This window comes from Suncus etruscus, chromosome 17 (assembly GCF_024139225.1).
Source record: "Suncus etruscus isolate mSunEtr1 chromosome 17, mSunEtr1.pri.cur, whole genome shotgun sequence".
NCBI lineage: Eukaryota > Metazoa > Chordata > Mammalia > Eulipotyphla > Soricidae > Suncus > Suncus etruscus.
Genome location: NC_064864.1, coordinates 61,848,348 through 61,869,095, shown reverse-complemented (window position 1 = coordinate 61,869,095; position 20,748 = coordinate 61,848,348). Strand labels below are relative to the sequence as shown.

Genomic DNA, 20,748 nt, shown 5'->3' with positions numbered 1-20,748 from the left:
CAAAGCAAAGCCAATGTGGTATGAAAGGCTTTTAAAGAAAATTCAGGACAAAAGGACATAGTGAAAGCTGGGCTTGAAGGAAATAACTATGATCAAAACACAGAGTGCTTTTCCTTTGATGCTTGATATGTATAAAATGTTATACTGAAAGCCACAAGGAGGCACTAATGGACAAAATGCCAAAATATGTTCATGTTAGATGAATATTTTACTGCACAGTCAAATAGATAAATGCATATTTATAAAGAGTCAATAAAACATTTTTGAAAAGTCACAAATCATTGCTCAAAACTAAAAACATGTGAAAGCTTTTAATTTAACATCGTAAAAATGAAGTGTATTATTTATGAGCCAAATGTTTTAACTGCTTACATTGATTAGATTATGTGGTGGCTTAGTGTTTTACACTTTAGTAACAGAATTACTTTATTCAGTATAAATTTTTATGTTAAGTATTTTAATTCAAAAGCTTCTTTCCTATACATTAGTTTTAACTAGAAATTGCATAAAACAATAATTTAGTTGGTAATAATTATTTTCCAATTCACTCGATGAGAAATATATGTGCAATAAAATTTCTAAGAATCTATCAAGTGATTTATAAATTAAAATACTTGGAAAACATCTATGTGATCAAAATAAAAGAAAAACATATAGCAAAAATATTATCCATTCTAAACTAGAGGATATAATGCTGAGTGAAATCAATCAGAATGTAAGTACAGAATCAATACAGAATGATCTTTCTCACATGTGAGATTTAAAGATAAACAGTGAGGCAACAACAAAGATCCAAAGGCAATATAATGGGGAAACTAACACACAAAATTGAACTGGGGGAGGCAAGTGAGAGGGAGAGAGGGTAGTGTCTATGGGAGGAGGCAGGTACACTGGTGATGGGAGTGGTGTTGGAATAATGTCAATGAGAAACCATTATTAATACTATTGTAAGCAAAAAAATAACAATAAAGTTTAAAATATTTATAATAGTTTTAAGGCTTAGGAATATAAAATAGAAGTCAGTTAAATAAAACAAACACATAAATATTGCTACTAACCAATATTTGTCTTTTATATTCTATAAATCTTTAAAATAAGATACAAGCAGAAAGCATGCTCTGATTCAGAGACACTTTAGGAATATACGAGGCTTTGGATATATTAATTCACTATTTTGCTCTCAAATAAACTCAATGACAATTTATTATCAATTAACATAAATGACTGATATTTATTTCCACTTTTTTTCTCATTGCCCTCAGCACTCCCTCTAATCTGTAGGCCATCTGCCCATGTTCACTTGCACTGACAAGGTATTTTCACAAAAAATTTTGATGGCAAATGTTTTGTTGATGTCCTAGTAGCAAATGTACACCAGAACATACTTTATTGGTCAGTTGTAGGCATGTTCTAGGTATCTGTAATTTGAACTCTCATCATATTCATTGAAATGTTTTTCTAGCTATTATATTCCTGTGGGGATAATTTTTGTCAAAATCTTGAATAAAGTTACCCAGACCTGGCATGTTAAAAAAAAAAGAATAATGGATGATGTTCACTATCTTAAATGTGAAATTGTTAGATTAAGCAGGTTAGTCCAGCATGAACAGGTGGGGAAGGCTCAAGCCTGCTGAGGGAATAGCCCAGAGTTTGTCCAAATGTCAACCCCAAAAGAGAGAATACTTGAAAACAACAGAAGCTGGGGTGTGGGACTTTGGAGTCCCAGGAGGCAATGAGTCTAGCTAGGGAATATGAGACCACCTAGCATTGAGAGCTTCCTGCCCATTCAAGTTATAAGTGTCTGGTTTTGCACCCCACTTCTGCCCATCTCTTTTGCATTATACTTCAAAAATATCATGGTGGCTTTTCTATAAATAATCATGGGAAGAATCCCACTAAGCATATGTAAATCAAGATGAGGGAAAATTTAGGGAAGTCCCGAAAACATGAAAGAATGAAGTGATGATAAAACACAAATCCAGGCACAATGGAGATTTGGGTTTTGGGGGTGTATATCCAACATTCTGGAAAGCCTGTTCCAATGCCAATGGGCTATTTCTCTTTACTTGTATTTTCTGTAAAAACCTTTTGTATATTATCCTATCCTCTCTTGTCCTATAAAATTTCTGTTACTTTAACCTATTTTTTTTACCTCTTAAGTGAGTTATTCTCTCTCCAGGGGCAAGAACTAGGGATCAAGCCAGAAAGATAGTACAGGGGGTGAGGTACTTGCCTTGTATGTATCTGATCCTTGTTTGACTGCCAGCACTGTGAATGGTCCCCAGTACAACAAGAAGTGACCCCTGACCACAGTCAATTATCATTTCTGGCAGTATATTGGGGACTGTGTGGTGTCAGAAATTGACTTTGGACTTTTACATGCAAAGCATGCACACCAACACACTGAACTATCTAGATCTGCAGCCCCAATAAGCTAGAAAAAAAATGTATGGGAGAGGTAAGGAACAGATAGTAAAGTATGACCTGAATGGCACAAGCTGTTTAATCCCAGACACCCCATATGGTTCCCTGAGTCCTGCCAAAAATGATCTCTGAGCTTAGATCCAGGAGGAATACCTAACCACTGTCAGGTCTGACCCTAAAACCACAAAGTAAAATAACATTTATCCAGGGGTATAAATTAGAGGTATCAGTGACTGAACCAAAAATTCAACAGCAAGAACAATTATTTAGTTGGGCATTATAAGCTAACTCAAAGACAGAAATGCAGAGTTAAAAATATTATACCCAAACAATACTCCATAAAGTCCCCTTTCTTCTAAGACGGAATTTAGTCCTTTTCAAATGGCTGGTTTAAGCAGGCCATGTAATTTTTATTGGAAAAAGAAAAATGATTTCTAAATATGTAACCAATCCAATCCTCTACATCCATCTTCCTTTTTAAAAAAAGACACAGTTTTCCTATACCTGCAATACTTGATTTGCAAGTATAGGCATTCTATTGGAAGTTACTTAATGCTTTTGCCATTTAATTACCAAAGTCTCTCCCACAGTTAGTATGTTTAATCATGAATAATAAGTAGATATTAAATATATCATATCCAGGCACTATCTTTATTGAAAGGAAGCTGTGTACTGGCCCATAAAATTTTATTGATATATAGATCATCAGAAGCAAAGACAAGGCAGACAAGCTCTATGAAATGGACAAATAGCTTTTCGACAAAACTACCAAGATGCTTGGACAGTAACATCCAATTGGTTCGGTTCTGCACACACTGAGGTTTACACGTCTTTGAACATATTGTGAGAAGGTCAGGAAACAGATTTATTTTGCATGTGCACCACTTAAGCACTATAATAATGAAATCACGTTCTCTGGGAAGAAAATTGTCCAGTGTTAAGATGCCAGTGGCCATGTTAATAAGGCTTCCGACCTAACTTGGCTGATAGAAACTTCCAGCTCAAACGCAATTTAATTTATTTAGTAATTCTAAAACTCACAAGTGAAAGGAGAAGAGATACTTTCTAAAGAAACAGATAATTCAGGAGGTCTATTGTTGTTCTTCATAACAATGGAGCTTTTAGTTCCATTTTCTAATTTACTGTCACTTTATCACTTTTATCTTCCACTTTAAGTCTGTTTCTTTTATTGGCCTATCTATTCAGCTGATAATTCATTTAGACTTTTGAAGTTCTATGCCATAAAAATTCCATTTAACTGCAGCCTAAATGGTGGTTAATCTGCACAAATTTTAAATTTGACCTTAATGGAACAGCTTATTCCCGAAGTTATTAGGACATTGGAACACAGATCATGTCCTTCGAAGTGTACTTATTTGAACATTCCTTTTTAATCATTCATAAAATAAATTTTGCAGAGAGAGTTGCCAAGTGTCTCTTTTCAAAATAAAATGCAGAGTCATTCTCCCATTTGAATTCCCTCTGTACAGTGCAGAATCTCACTCAAGCATCAGATGAGGTGTCAGAGAGCTTTGTAAACAAACTTATTTCCCAGATGTGGACAGAACAGGGACAGAAGGCTTAAACGCTCTAACATACCTAACAATTCAATTACAGTTATCTTATAGTGCCATCACATATTTTTCTTCAACAATCAAACAACCTCAGCTGGAAACCACTAGCAATAACATAAATAAAGGACCATCTGGCTAGAATAATTAAGGAAGGCTGGAAATAAAACATTAATTAGTGCAGCATTTCCAACGACCTTCAGAGGCCTTATTATGAAATTATTTCCAAACAGGTAATCATTTATTTCATGTTGCTGTTAAATTTAACTAGGCATGAATAAATACACATACCAATTTTCGACTCTTTCACTGAGGATTATTGACTTAAAATGATAATGACATTATATTTCATTTAGATGAAAGCCACAAATAAAGGAAACAAAAATGACAATAACCAACTTTCGGAATTTACGTAACACCCATTGCTACCAAGGTTTCACATTGGAAGGACCTTCAGTGGTCATACCACTTCAATCTGTGCATGAGTAAACACAGGCTCCAAGAGATGAGATGACTTTCCCAAGGTCACCCAAGGAGGGAGGGGCAGAGAACAGGGGTGCATACAAACCAAGTTCTCATTGCAGATATAATCTTTCCATTCACTGTGGGGACTGACACACTGATGCTCTAAAACAAGTGAGGAAGAATCCTGGGAATCACTATTATGTTACTTCTTCCCTTAGTGAAGACAAATATTCAAAAAAACTGCTAATGGGGCTGCAGGACAAGATCATGCCTAGAGTAACAAAGCCCTTTAATGTCTCTATGCCAGAGAGTAAAGGCTATCTGCCATCAAGTAAGCTATCCTTTCACAGTACCTTAGTACTATTTCAGGCTATGGCAATGCATCACATGGGAAATGTAATCACTTTTAAGTCAGAGAAGGGATTTCCCTCTGCATGTGGTTTTGGTGACTCCCTGGGTGTGCTTTTGAGGTATTTGGGATTCTGTTGAGGTCATATGTAGTCTCTCTTTGACATATTTCATTTGGCACAATGCCTTGAAGATCCTGAAAGTTGCTGTGAAGTATAGGAGTTCCCTGCACTTTTTATGGCCAAATAATGTTCCACTGTATTTATAGTATAGCTACTGCATATGTAGATATTTTGCATATGTAGACACTATATATAAATAAAGCAAATATTGAACATATGTTTAGATAATATATTATACATACTTCTCATCATCTAATCAAGGTATCTCTCAGTATTGTATTCTTATATATTAATGAATGAAATAATGCTGCTATGACTATGAAAACATAAATACTTTTTCAAGTTTTTGTTTTGGGTTTTATTCCTGAACTGTAATTGCTGGGATGAACTCTAAGCTCTTTGATTTTGGGTTTGGAACACACTGTAAGTGCTCGGGACTACTACTCTTGGTTCTGTACTCAGGGCTCACTCCTGGCATTGTTCAAGAAATCACATGCAGTGCTGAGGCTGGAACCTGGGCCAGAAGCTTCAATAGTTCTTTCAGAACTTACATTTCAAGTATTGACTAGTTTGAGAACCAGAGAGTGAGTTCAACCAGATGAGCACATACATCACAGACCTGCAATCTGGGCTTCATGCTGGCACTGCATGGTCCCCTGAGTATCACTGAGAGCCACCTGCAAGCTCTGAGCTTGAAATAACCACTTCTACCAATAGATGGGGCCCAAACACTGAGAGACAAGGAATTTATGGGCTGAAGAGAGACTTCAGTGAGTGGAGTACTGCAAGATGACTAGGTCTATTTCCAGTACCATCTGGGCCTCAAAACACTGCCAGGAGTGATCGCTGAGCACAAAGCAAAGTTTAGTCTCTCAGAATTGTTGGTTATAGCTAACGGACCAATGAGTAAATACAACTAAGTAAAATATAATCATTTACATCTCTTTAAAGAGAAGATGAAGTCAAAATTATGCATATTTGGAAAATCAAATTAATTAAAGAACTTTTTGATAAAGAAAATCCATTTTATAAAATCTTCTTATCTTCCCTACACTTATCTGCTTAATTGATACAATTTTGAAAAGAAGAAAAGTCCCAATGGGGATAGAATGGATTGACAAAATTCTGAAGTAGTGATCTACTTTCAAGTCCAGATTTTGGTTTGAGATGCCAAGAACTAAAAAGTGTCTGTGTTAACTTCACCATTGGAGTTCGGGAGCAGGAAGACAGAGGGACTTGTTGAGCAATAGTTGAGCAGCAGCTCTGGGCTCAGTTCCACCCCAAATCACTGCCATTGACAAGTAGGAGAAATAAGACTGGATCCAAGTTCAGAGTCTGTTTGGGTTTGTTTGTTCACTTTTGGGCACACCATGCAATGCTCAGGCTCTACGCCTGACTCTGTGCTCAGGGATCATTTCCAGTGGGTCTCAGAGGACCATTTGTGGGGAGCTGGAGTCAAATTCAGATTGGTCAAATGTAAGGCAAACACTATATACTAGCCACTGTACTATCTCTCTGCTCCCCCAAAGCCTATTCTTTTTAATTTTTAAAAACAATTGATTGACATATTTGTGATTTATAAAATTGTAAATTATGATTTCCAGTGTATATAATTCTAGCACCAAGTTCATCATAATCCCTCCCTCAAGGATCATAATTTATCTCCTTCTAAACCATTCTCCCCAAAACTTAGTTTTGTAGCTCAGTTCTCCTATTGTGGTGCCTTTGGTCTAAAATCAAAGATTGTGGCGTATATACAAAATGGAAATACTAGACAACCTAGAACCTTTTCTTAATTACTGTCTGCTAGTGGCAAGAATTCTGGGAGGAATCCAGTGAAACTTCATATTAGAACAGACATTTTATCTTAATGCCTATGACCAAAATATAGTCTAGTTAAATGTCAAAATACTTAAAAAAATACTCTGTTAAGCATTTGTTGTTTTCTTGTACATGCAAATAAATAACATATACCTAAAAGGATGGACATATGGGTAAACTAATGGAAATTCATTAGCAATGGGGTGGGAACTGCATAAATGAGACACAAGAAAGAAGGACATTTTTTAATGTTTCACTCTATTATTCTTGATTGCTTTCTTTGTCACAGACCATATATTTACATAAGAGAATTTTTCCTCTTATTATAGATTAAAATATAGAATTATATACAATAGTTTCTCATTTATTTTATGTCTATATTACATATAAACAGACATGACTTTGTGGATATATTCCAGCTCCTGAAGCTCAGCACAGAAAAACAAGATTGGAAACCTTATATGCTTCACACTCTCACAACAATACACTACTCAGCTTATCTATTTGGCTGGAAGAATAAGGAAAAAAATCTTGATATCCCAGATGATATCTCTAATTACATGTATTCTTTAAATGGAATTCAGAAACACTGTCAAAAGTGCTCTTACGCTTATAAATCTTGGAGTTGTTACTTTTAGACAGTTTAGGTGTAGTGGGCCACTTGAAATAATGTCAAGAATAAACATACTAGAATAAGGAGAGTATTTTTCTTAATACACACATACAAAAAAAATGATCAGGACACATAATTACATCCACCACTGCTGTTTACTCACATCCTGCCTGCTAGGTTGCTTCCAGGCAAACTTACTTGTAGTGCTCTTAATTACACAAAATTCCTGCCAAAACAGGTGAGAATAAAAAATACTACCATTCATTAATTACTTACATTGGTCCAAATTGAATTTTGGTAATTTTCACAGTACTGTGAAAGAAATTCCATGCATATTTTCTCTTAATAGCTACCATTTTCAAAATCCTCAGTGATTAAACAGGGATATGATCCAGATCTGACTGACTGGACACTGATAAAAAGTAGACAAGTCTTGGGATAACATTTGTATATGAAAGATTTGAGCTCCGTGACCTTGAACAAGTCACCTTATGATCATACTCATGTCCTCACCTGTAAAACTGTACTGTAAATTGCCTGCTCCTGAGAGCTACATGTGACTTTTATTTGTGAGAATGTGTCAGGGTTTGGTATAGTGAAGTGGTTAAAGTAAAATTGGTTGATGTCACACGAACATCACAATGGATGCTTAAAGAACAAATAAATCATTTCTGTATCACAAGTAATCATTGAAATCAGCTCAGAAGCTAGCAGCTTTCCAGGTAGAAATCTTCTGCCTCTTTTGTTAAGCTGGATTTATAAGGACTTGATTATTTTTATTTTTATGCAGCTACGAGTATTGAAAATGGGGTTTTTAAAGCTTATCAACTTCTCTTATAGTTTTTTGAATGTAAAAATCATCAGATTTTGAATACTGAATTTGTAACCTCCACTATATTGTACTGGTTGTTTCCAATAGTTTTTAATTGAATATGTAGGAAAATATAGATATGACTATATATTTAGATTGATAAATCATGTATGACTAGTAATAGTTGACTTCTTTTTTGAAAAATACTTGTACTATATTTTACAAACTTTGTTCATTTTCAAATGTGATTTTTCTAATTACGTGTCTCTGGCATTTTAAGTGGATTTTAGAGGACTAGCTTTTTTATGTTCTGTGAAAAAGGGAGCTATGATTGTGACTGAGATTGTATAGAATCTGGAGACCAATAGAAAAGTGCTGATATCTTAACAATATTAATAAATATTTAGTTTTCATACCTGACACATAAACTTTTAGAATTGTCAATTTTTTTAATGTCTGATTGTAGTGTTTTAGATCTTCTATGTTCAGCATTGTTGAATCTGTGGTTTACATTTATAGCTATGCCACTCCTCAATACCACCAATGTACCTAGGCTCATGAGCCCTGCTGCCAGAGTCTTCCATCACTTCTTACTACTCCCTTTGATTCCTTTTCCTTTCTCTCCTCTCCTATATTCTGAGGTCAACCTTGTCAAAGAAATGGACACAGGGCTGGAGAGAATCATGAGAGGAACCCGAGGAGACAGGTGGAAAAAAGTTGACACTGATAATGGGACTGATGCTGGAACATAGTATGCCTGAAACTTAACCTGTAACTCATGTTGTCCTAATACCAAATTAAAATTAAAAAGAGAATTATCTAAACCATAAAAATATTGCCAATTGCATCTACTTCTTAAAACTCTTGAGCATAATGGTTAATTTTATGTAATAAGTGGATTAAAAAGTATTTAAAAGTTTTACAATAATGCATTTTTATCTTGAATTCCTGTGTTAAACAGTGTTAGTAAATATCAAACAATTTTATTCAAATTGTTTGGCTTCTGTAGAATAAGGTTACATTAGGCTTAATTGACTACTAAATTATATAGACTTTTGACATCTTATTTGCTTACTGTCTGGTGGCAATTAAAGTCATTGGTCCAGTACGAAATAAATATGCTACTTTTTACCAGAATCTAAGACTATCAAAATCCAAATACATATATCACTTTCCTTTGAACTATGTTGGATAAAGGTCAGTGCTTAGTATGGCTGATTGAATTTAAGGCCCATTATAGACAATAATGAATTGTTACTGTGTTGCATGGAATAGAAAAATCTGTTTCATTACAAAAATTAAGGATTTTGGCAGAGATAATAAAAGTTCATAATAATTGTAGACTACTGTTTACAAAAAGTTTAACTAATTTAAGACATATTATTAAAGTTATTATTTTTTCAAAGATACAAATTTTAATTTTGAAATTCTTTGCTCATTAGTGATTTATTATCAAGTTACTACATATAAGACTTATTTCTCTTATCTGTATTTCTGATAATGATATTAAATTTGAGGATAATAAACATAATAAAGGTAGATTTATTTACAATAAAAATATTTGCCCATAGCAAATGCCGACTATAGATTTTCTTCCATGCTTAGAACAGAAAATATGAAAAGGGGCTAAAAAGTTAGTACAAGGGTCAAGGTACTTGCCTTGAATCCTGTTGACCCTGTTCCCCATACTACATATGGTTCCCAAGAACTACCAGAGAGCACCACCACTCATAAGCTCTGAGCACTGCTATCTCTGACTCTTACACATGTATGTATGCATAGGTGTATAGAGATATGCATACACATATAGTAGAAAAGCCTTACTTTCTAAAGCCTCATTGGTATCAAAGCCCTTCAGTATCAATGCTTGATCATTTCTATTCTAGGGCATAAAGAATTTATTGATGAATAAGTTAATAAGAAAAAAATATTATCCCATGCTTGAGGTATATAACTTTAGAAATGCATCTGCCACACTCACATATAGGAGCATTTGAGGATCTATGTTAATTCATTCTACTTGAAAATTTTTTAAATAAGTATTGTAATGCAAGAACAAAAGTTTGTCACTGTTAACTATTGGATTTTTCCCTAGAAAAATTTATAGTCTACAAATTATAGAATAAGAATGTGCTTTAGTCCTTATAAAATTTAAAAATACAGAAATGTATCACAGTGAGAATCAAAACAAACAACCATTCAAACTTTCATTACCAAAATTACTTCTTAAGTTAGTACAGACCTATGGCTCATCTGCCTTCCCTCTTTCATATAGAAGTAGGGATGAGTGAATGGACCTTGAGAAGGTTTGCAAGTAAGAGCTTGAGAAAAAAAAAAGCTGTCTTCCTGCTTTCACCAATTACCAGTCTGGGTGTGTTGGGGAAGATCAATATATCCATTCCACTGGATTATTAGGTATCTACTATAGCACTCAGCCTTAGTCCTAAATAATATAAACTAAATTTGCATGCTTTCATTTTTACCTGATACACAATGCTGACATTAATGAGAAACATCAAACATTGTCCTTGAGGAGGCTAATTAACAAGACTAAGCATCAGCATCTTATAATTTATAAGTAATCTCCCTGCATCATATTTTAGGAAAACTTTCTCTCGACCAGAAGCATCTATATTGCAAGATTTTTAGAAAATGCTTCTTTCAATCTTCATAATCTTTTTTGGGAAACATCAAACTGTGCGTGTTTAGAGCTTCCCCACTGGCACGTTTAAGAATGAGGTGCAGGGGCCAAAGAGATAGAACAGCAGTAGGATATTTGCCTTGCACGCAGATGGATGGTGGTTTGAACATTGGCATCCCATATGATCCCCCTGAGCCTGCCAGCAGTGATTTCTGAGTACAGAGCCAGGAGTCACCCCTGGTCACTGCCCAGTGTGACCAAAAAAACAAAACAACAACAAAAAAATTGCAGTGAAAAAGAGGGCTTGAAAGACTAATTTATTACAATGAAATGGCCAAGAAAATATGGAGTCAAGTGAGCAGGAGAATTCAGACTACAAGTTCAACAATTAACTTGCTCTGCAACACTGGCAAACTCACTTTTCATCTTGGAGAACATTTTCTATGTCTGATGACTACTTCTCATACAGTCTCCTGGTATGTAATTATACTATACATAGAATGAGTGTGTAGAGAGATAGAGTTCAAGGACTCCAGCTAGTTGTTCACACATATAATTCAGTAAGAGACCTCAAATGGCCCAATTGCGGTACAAACTTCTGGTCCTTGATCTTAAAGACACAGAACATATTAGATTCCTTCTTTGTTCAGAAGGAATCAGCTCTGAAATAACTGCATATCCAAAAAATAGCCATTAGAATAATACATATCAACTGATAAATTTATGGTAGACTCTAGATGTGTTAACTTTCCAAAGAAAACTTTTTAAATTCTCATAAGAGAATTTAAAGAAAAGAAAGTTCAATGAGCATTCTTTCAATAAAGAGGAGGAAACCGAAGCAGAGAATCTAAGCAGCTCTTGCTTAGCTGCTATCTGAACCCAAACACAAAATCTGGCCCCAAAGTCTACAGTCTTCACCAATACTGTTTTGTTGATACTAAGACTCAAAAGATCCTAAAAATTTAAGCTAAATTTATGCTAAAAATTTATTACCTTACACTGAGAAAACTGTAAGGCAGTTCACCAGTTTTATCAGTTTACACTCAGGCGATTATTATTTCACCCAGGCCTCACTATTTCAAAACTGAATCAAAATGACAATGAATGTGTCATGTCGTAAGCATCCTCATTTGAAGAATCAATATCTGCCACGGTTGGAGGCATTTGCTTCACTCTGGCTAAGGAAAACAAATTGGCATTTTGTCAGAATAACATGACCCAATGTTTAGCCCAAGGATCTTAATGACTCTAAATTTCACATTTTTCCTTTCAAAATATGATCTTGATCATCTCAGAAGGTATCATCCTATATTTGGTAGCAAAACACTGCTCATATGTAGCTTAACACAATAAATAGATGCAAGTGAAAATATGTCATAAACCTAGCTTTGATGGTTTCAAACTCCCCAGGTACATTATAATTTTGGCATATCATCAATAAAAATATGAACTCAATTACTTGTTTATTTAATCATGTTCAGTTTGACACTTCTAAGTTTTTCCTCTGTATTTTCACTCACTTACCTTCCCTATCTTCCTAAAAGTGTTGATGTGAAAACTGAAATACATAAGTGATATAGATGACAGTATGTTGTGTCTTTGATATATTTATTTTATTCTACCATAGCTATATTTTCATTTTATTATAATAGCACTGCAAGTAGGGTTTAGGCTTTAAAATTCATGAATTCCCTTGAGATACTACTGCTTACAATACGATTTTCCTCCTTTGTGTGCCTAACTGTTTCTTGTTATAAATGACATTATAATATTAAATTTAACAATCAATTCAAATATCAACATCTCAGGAAGTTTTATCTGATCGAACTTCTAGCAGCATTCTCAGCAAAGCCAAACATTTATCTTCAAGAGATATCATTTAATTATTTGGACAATCATAAATAGTAAATAATTTAAGGAACACACAGGATATTAGGATAGTATTCAGGATTAGTTGAAACAGCAGTTCAATGATGTCCTCAAAATAAAGCTGAGTTTTGACTTACTTGCCTGTTCTGCTGTTTCCAGATTGGTTTGTGCAAGACTACCAATATTGTTCCAACTGGGGAACTCATTTCCTCAGTCACTTGATTAAAAAAACTCTCAACTTCTAACAGTTTTCTTTTTCCAGTGAAAAAAGAATCATTCAAGTTACCTATTTTAGTATTTTCTTCAGTAACTTTAACTAAGTAACAGCACTTTCTGTGCTTTAAAGTGACCTTGGCATGCCCACCCTTGAAAACAAAAAACTTGGGAAGTGGACAAATATTTTGTGATTAGTTTACACTAAACATAAAAATGAATGAACATTCATGCATTTTTATTATGTTCCTTACATTTATAGCTCCTTAGATGGTATTAACTAAAATGATGGCTTACTTGTACTGATTCCACACTAAACATCATCCTCATTCCTTTTTATTTCCTTTTGATGATTTTTTGGGTCACACCTGCTAGTCATCAGGGTCTACTTGCAGTTAAGTACTCCCAGTGGTATCCAGGACCATGTGGTTTAAGAGATGGAAACCGAGGCAAGCCATTTGAGAGTCCTTTGAATTATCTTCCTGGCATAAGCTCACTTTTGAGGGAAGTATGATACATTATTTATGCACTTTTTGCCAAGCATAGTGCCTACTATGTCATCTAATAACTGAGAACTGATTGAAATTACAAGATAAGATAATTTGAAATTATAGGATTATCAATATCAGCTCCTTTTTATTTATTTATCCTTGAAATATTGGTAAGTATGATATGCAATTGGACTTCAGGAGCTGGATTGATGGTGCAAGCGGTCTGCCTTGCCTGTGCTAGCCTAGGATGGACCGTGGTTCAATCCCTAGCATCCTATATGGTCCCCCAAGCCAGAAGCGATTTCTGAGCACATAGCCAGGAGTAACCCCCTGAGCATCACCGGGTCTTCCCTCCCCAAATGGACTTCAAATGAGAAGCCTGAAATAAATATGCACACACATATACAAAACACGTATTCAATGGGGGTGCTATCAAAAAATGATAGACTCCATCCAATCAATAGGGAAACAAGTATCTTCAATTTGGTACTGAACCAATTAGATATCTGAATACAAAATAATATTCAAATATCTACCTCATTCCTTAAGCAAATTACAATAAAGTTGGTTAGCAATTGGAACTTAGAGTTAGCTTTGTTCTTTAAAACATAAAGATGACCTTGTTATTGGCATATATTCTCAGATGGATGGTAAAATAAAGAAACAAAAACATCAAAATTAGACTTAGGGGCTGGTGCAATAGCACAATGGTAGGGCGTTTGCCTTGCACACGGCTGACCCTGGGCCGACTTGGGTTCATTACCTGGCATCCTATATGGTCCCCTAAGCCAGAAGCAATTTCTGAGCACATAGCCAGGGGTAACCCCTGAGTGTCACTGGGTTTGGCCCAAAAACCAAAATGAAAAAAAAAATTAGACTTTAACACAATTTGAAACTTTTGTGTGTAACAAGATTTGCAAAGGAAAAGTCACATTTATTACTAAAGAGTTTGCAAATTAAACATCGCAGAAAGGTCCAATATCAAATAGGCATTTCTCTAAAGAAGACAAATTAACAAGAAGTACATAATATCATACTCAAAATAACTACACATTAGAGATACAAATCAAAATTATAAGATACTACATGAACCAGGATAGCTATAATTTAAACTGTGGAAAAGTGTTGACTAAAGAGTATAAAAACCCAAGCCACCGGTACTATAAAAGAGCTAATTTCCAAGTGCAGAAAACATCTCCATAATTTCTCAGAGATAAATACAGAATGACAATATAATAAAAAATTGCATTCCAGGGGCCGGAGAGAGAGCATGTAGATAAGGTGTTTGCCTAGCATTCAGAAGGTCAGTGGTTCGAATCCCGGCATCCCAAATGGTCCCCCGAGACTGCCAGGGGCGATTTCTGAGTGTAGAGCCAGGAGTAACCCCTGAGCGCTGCAGGGTATGACCCAAAACCACCACCACCCCCAAATTGCATTCCTAAGGAAATATTCCCAATATTAAAATTGTTACTTAAATACATATGTTCATATATACAATATTGTATGAATAGCCAACATGTATAAACAGTTCAAAAGCTCATCAGTGGGTGAATACAAACTGTGATAACCCCAAAGAAGTAATGATTTTACAGCATCAATGAATCATAAAAATGACTGTGCTAAAATAGAACATCAACACAATAAGTCACGCATGCAAGTCTACAAATATATGAGACATGTGTCATAGGATCGACCCAAATATAACACTCAAGTTGGTGGTTTCCAAGAAGTGGAAATGCAGAGTTAGAAACAACTGTTGAAATAATAGTTAATAATAATAATAATAATAGTAATAAATAACAAAAGGCTGGAGATAGTATATTAAGGTGTTTGCCTTACAGGTATCTTATGCAGGTTCAATCCCTAGCACTTCATTTGGTCCTCTGAGGCCTGCCAGGAGTGATCCCTAAGCACCAAGTCAGGAATATATCCTGGCTCAAAAACCAACTAATAATAATGATGATGATGATGATGATAATAATAATAAAATAGTAATAAAAAATAACTGCTAAATGGTAACAAAGAGGTTTAAAAATAGGTTATGCATCATGGGAAAGATTCACCAGTCATTGTTCTTGTTTTTTCTGCATGCCCAGTCCCTGTCCTTCTGTATTGCTCCCTACTCCTTAGTTTTGACCTACAATTTATACAATTGTTACCTGTGGACCCCTTAATATATCCTGTATCCACAAGGAATATGTGTCACCCCTGCTCTAAGGAAAAATAAATTATATACTTTAAAACAGTTACTTTGAGGTTGGAGATGTAGTACAACATATTTGTCACATGTTGCTGTTGCTGGTTTGATCACACATGGTCCTCTGAGTAACACATGGTCTCCACCAAATACAAACACACACATACACATAAATTATAAAAAGCAGGCAAAATGGTTGTTTTAAGTTATGTAGATTTCACTCATTAAAATTTTGTTTTATATATATGCATAATTATATTTCAAACAACAGAACATGAAATATGGAGATTATGTAGTGGCTAAAATATTAAACATCAGGATATGGAAATCTATACATGACAAAGCTTAATAAGAATGTCTAATACATCATATTTAGTGATTTCTAGATGAGGAAATGATTTTTAAACAGGTACTAGATGTTTGAGCCCCTCATATTCATAGGAAAGCACACACTATCATAAATTGAGTTAGAGAAATACTTTTATATTATATCTATAAATCTATAATAAACCATTTCCCACCATGACAGCACACTTATTCTTGTTTCAGATTAGACGTAATTCAGTTTGTGTACTCTCTGAGAAACTGATTTGCAAGCTCACTGTTAAAATCAACAAGGAATGATATGAAAAGCAGATTTATTAAAAACAACTTAAACCAAAGTGCTATCTATCTTGGGAGCATTAAACATCATAAGACTACATTAAAAACTATAGTCTTATGACCTTGATATCAGACCTGAATATAAAAACATAGAACACTCCAAGTCCTAGACCTCAAAGGAATCCAGTGAGAAGATACCAAAGTCAAAGGCTACAGAATCAAATCTGAATAAATGGGACTAAATCAAGCTAAAAAGTTTCTGTATGGCAAAAGAACCACAGGCTAACAGTAAAATACAACTGAGTGGGAGCAAATATTTGTACTCAAGACATTAAATATTATATCTAGAAAATATGAAGTACTCACAAAGGTTAACCCAGAAAAATTTAAAAATCCCATCCAAAATAGGGAGAGGAAATGAACAGACACCTCTCTGAGAAAGATCAACAGATGGCCAACATGCACAGGAAAAAAATGCTCATCATCACTTTTCACTAGGAAATTTCAAATCAAGACAACAATGAGATATCTTTGTGTGTGTGTGTGTGTGTGTGTGTGTGTGTGTGTGTGTGTGTGTGCACCATTCCTGGAGGTACTGCAATACCGGGTCGATGCGTGGAGTGGATGGAGCAAGCTCCTCTTCCAACTCCCAGCTCCAAAAATCCATTTCATATAATGTCCTCGGATAGAGGACGCATCAGATATTAAACTGATAAGAATAGATACTACACTTGATCTTAGCCAAAAGGCTGAGAAGCGATTACAACAATGAGATATCTTAGACCAATGAGGAGAGTACATATAAAAAATACTGGGAACAATCTATGGTGGAGATGTGGTGAAAATGAAACTCTCATCCACTGCTGGTGGTAATGCTTTCCAGTTCAACCCCTGTGGAAAATAGTATGGAGTGTTCTCAATAAACTCAAAATCAGGTTGTCCTTTGAGTCAGAAATTCCACTTTGGCTATCTATCCCCAGGACAGAAAAAACAGTCATTCAAAAAGATGCATGTACACCACTAATAATTGCAGCATTAAGAACAATACTTAAGAGTTGGAATCAGGGGCCGGAGAGGTGGCACTAGAGGTAAGGTGTCTGCCTTGCAAGCGCTAGCCAAGAAAGGACCCCAGCATCCCATATGGTCCCCCCAAGCTAGGGGTGATTTCTGAGTGCTTAGCAGGAGTAACCCCTGAGCATCAAATGGGTATGGTCCAAAAAACAAAACAAAACAAAATACCAAGAGTTGGAATCAATCTAGATTGATTCTACCAACAACAGATGGTGGATGATGAAGATATGTTGCATATATAAAATGGAATACGACACAGCTGTAAGTAATGATGCAAACATGTAATTCACTACAACGTGGACAGAACTGGAGATAGTATGTTAAAAGAACTAAGCCAAAAGAAGAATAAATACAGAATATCATTTATATACACAGTATTTAGTATAACTGCATGAGTTAATGCAGTGGTTTAAATGAGTTTTCTAGAGCACTCTTCAACCCAGAATATATTGAGGAGAAGGAAAGAAATTGAGTAGAGAAGAAGAAAGAAAAATGAGATAGTGGGGCTCAAGGGCCAAGGGTAATCAAATGCATTGGTGGTGTTAATAAAGGACCAAACTAAAGATCCAAACTACAGAGTCAACTACAATAAAATCACGAGACCCAAACTTTAATAATTAAATTTAAAAAGGTACCTGTTCTGATGACTAGCTAGAGTGGGAGGGGGTCGCATGGGATGAACTCTGGGAACATTGGTGGAAAGACTGACACTGGTGGTGGGAATGGTGCTAAAATATTGTATATCTAAAACACAATTATAAATAACTTTATAAAAATGCTTTAAGTAAAATTATTTTTAAAAATCTATACTTTTAATTTTTTTGTAATAAAAACACTACACCAAACACAAGCCAGACATATTAAAACATTATAAAAACTAACTCAGGGGCTGAAGCAGTAGAACAACAGATAGGGCATTTGTCTTGCATGTACATAGTCGACATTGGTTCAATTCCCAGCATCCCATGGGGTCCCATAGAGTCCCAGTATTCCATAGGGTCCTAACAGGAGCGATTTCTGAATGCAGTCAGGAATAACCCCGACTATTTTGCCTATTTTAATGACTATTTGACTAGGTGTGGCAAAATAAATAAATAAATAAATAAATAAAAACGAATTAATAGACAGATGCTCAAACAAGACAGAGACCTCAAAATAAGTTATTGAATAAAATTTCTTTTAACTCTAAAGATATTTCAAATGAACCTCAGCTGCTTTGTCCACTGAAAACTTATTCAGTGTATTTATTCTTGATCCTCTTCTTTTCCCCCTGAATAAATTGATAGGAAGAGAATTCATGTCATCCTCTCCACAATGTATAACTAAATACTGTATTTTTCATTCATCATAATCATTATATACTTAAAATAATGTGTATGTATTTGATTACATGAGGAATAATTAAGATTCAAGTTATTTAAGGCATTGGTTGCCTTTGAGCATTGTTCCATTCAGGTAAGCACCTGATACAAACATCACAAAAATATAATATGACCATGTTATAGGCAGAGATAAGAGGATCAGGAAAATATGGACTGGGTTCTGGAACCCAAACCAGCCCAAAGGCACAAAAAGCCTTTTGCTACACAGGACCCATCAGTGGAGTCTGAAAGTTTCTGAGGTTCACAATTACAGGTCAGAGCCAGGGTTGAACCCTCTACAAGCAGCTCCAAGCTGGAACAAAATCCTTGTTCAGAATAGCAAAGAAGAGAGTAACCAACAATGCCAAGCTCTCTCCAAGGAAAACAGTCTAGTGACAGACTTGGGCAAGGAGAGACTACTTGTGTTATTGCATATTTAAGTGTGCAGAGGCAAAGGCATGTGTTTCCTAATTAGGTGTCCTCCACATCTCTGCCTGAGATGTGTTTTCCCCTTCTTTTAGTCTCTAGCACACATTCTCCAACCTGGGGATTTGCAGCTGTTCAAAATGAAATATATCCTTGTCTCTCTCTGCTCAGGAGATGCCTGGATTCTCTCTCTTTACCACACAGTTCCTTTCCTCTCCCTTCAAAGATCTCAAACCTATGCCACATCTCTATTCATGCCCTTCCTGAAATTCTTCATTTCTGCGTAGGAGGGGACAGACTGAATAGAGATGAGGACAGATTTTCCTTTTCCTGCAAGAGATTTCCTCATTTTAGCTTGAGCTCATGCTTCCCTGAGAAATCATCAGGGGATGGGGAGAAATTTCTGGACTGTGAAGATCAAGTGTGACTTGGGCACAGTTTGAACAGGCTGCCACGTGGAACTAGTAAAACGCCAGGTCTGTGCATGTGGTGCTGAAGCAGCATCCCATCTCATAGAAGTGATCTTCACCAGCCAGAATTCTTACTGATGAGCTATTTGCTCTGCAAGAGGTGAATCAAGGATGTAACAGAGAAAATGTTGGGTCAGTTAAGTGAAGTGCATAGTCAAGGATAAGAGAGGAGCAACTGGGTCTGTTTATGGGAAGATGATTTAGAGACACTGAAGTTTCCTAGGGAGAGTGAAGACATTGTTCATTGAAGTAAAAGGATATAAACACACAGAGTCATTCCTTTCTCCCTCAGCATCAAATCCTCTTCTTGAGAAAATTGTTGGGAATTAAGAAACATTACAAAGATTATCCCAGCCACAATTTTGATACCCAAATAGGTATCCAGCACTAGTAGCCCAATAAATGATTAGCATATCAATACAATACAATATTACTTGAGAGAAGTGATTTGACAGTCAATACAAATAACAAAATATTTTAGTAAGGGAGAAATATGAACCATCCCCAAACACACTTTTTGAAATATTATTTCATGAACAGCTACTTTTAAGAAACAACATTCAGTGGAAAAGCTCTGAAAAGAGTAAAGGTTAGCCTTTTCTTTCTTTTATCTTTGGGCCACCCACAGTAATGTCTAGGGTTTACTCCTGGCTCTGCACTCAGGAATTACTCCACGTGGTGCTCAGGACACCATCAGGGGTGCCAGGTATTGAAACCAGGTCTGCCACGTGCAAGGTCTTACCCACTATACAAGAGCTCCAGCCCCTAAATTTTATCATTTTTATAACAGATAATTACATTTACTTTTGGTTTGGGGCCACATCTAAAAGTTTTTGAGTATTTCTCTTGGGTGCATGTGCTATCAGACCATATTCAGCACCAAGAATTGAACTCAGATTGGGATAATGCAAGGCAAACACCCTTATTCTCACCAAACATACTCAAAACAAGGAAACAAAAATAATGTGGTCTTAATTGGTTAGAATGGGATTCTCTGGTTAGCAGCAGAGGCAATATTTACTCTTCCACAAAGAAGCATAAGATTATGTGCAATCAGACATTTTTTTCTGTTCCCTAAATGTTAGGGACCCAGAATATAACCCAGAAATAATTTCCTGTTCCCTTATCTCATCCTCTGTGCCTTCAAACCACTCATTTTGCACTGCTGTGGATCTCTCCTATCCTTGCTCGATGGAATGCTTCCCGACTCATGAATGATTTAATAAAGCCA

General features: G+C 35.5%; 1 protein-coding gene and 1 non-coding gene across 3 annotated transcripts in view; both read right to left on the bottom strand.

The window, feature by feature from the left end:
- ATRNL1 (attractin like 1) overlaps positions 1-20,748 on the bottom strand; it is a 733,758-nt gene that overhangs the window by 341,570 nt on the left and 371,440 nt on the right. The gene's annotated exons all lie outside the window — the stretch shown is intronic.
- On the bottom strand, positions 16,760-16,950 carry LOC125995173 (U2 spliceosomal RNA). Its single transcript, XR_007490755.1, has one exon. It is a non-coding gene; the product is annotated as a U2 spliceosomal RNA (small nuclear RNA).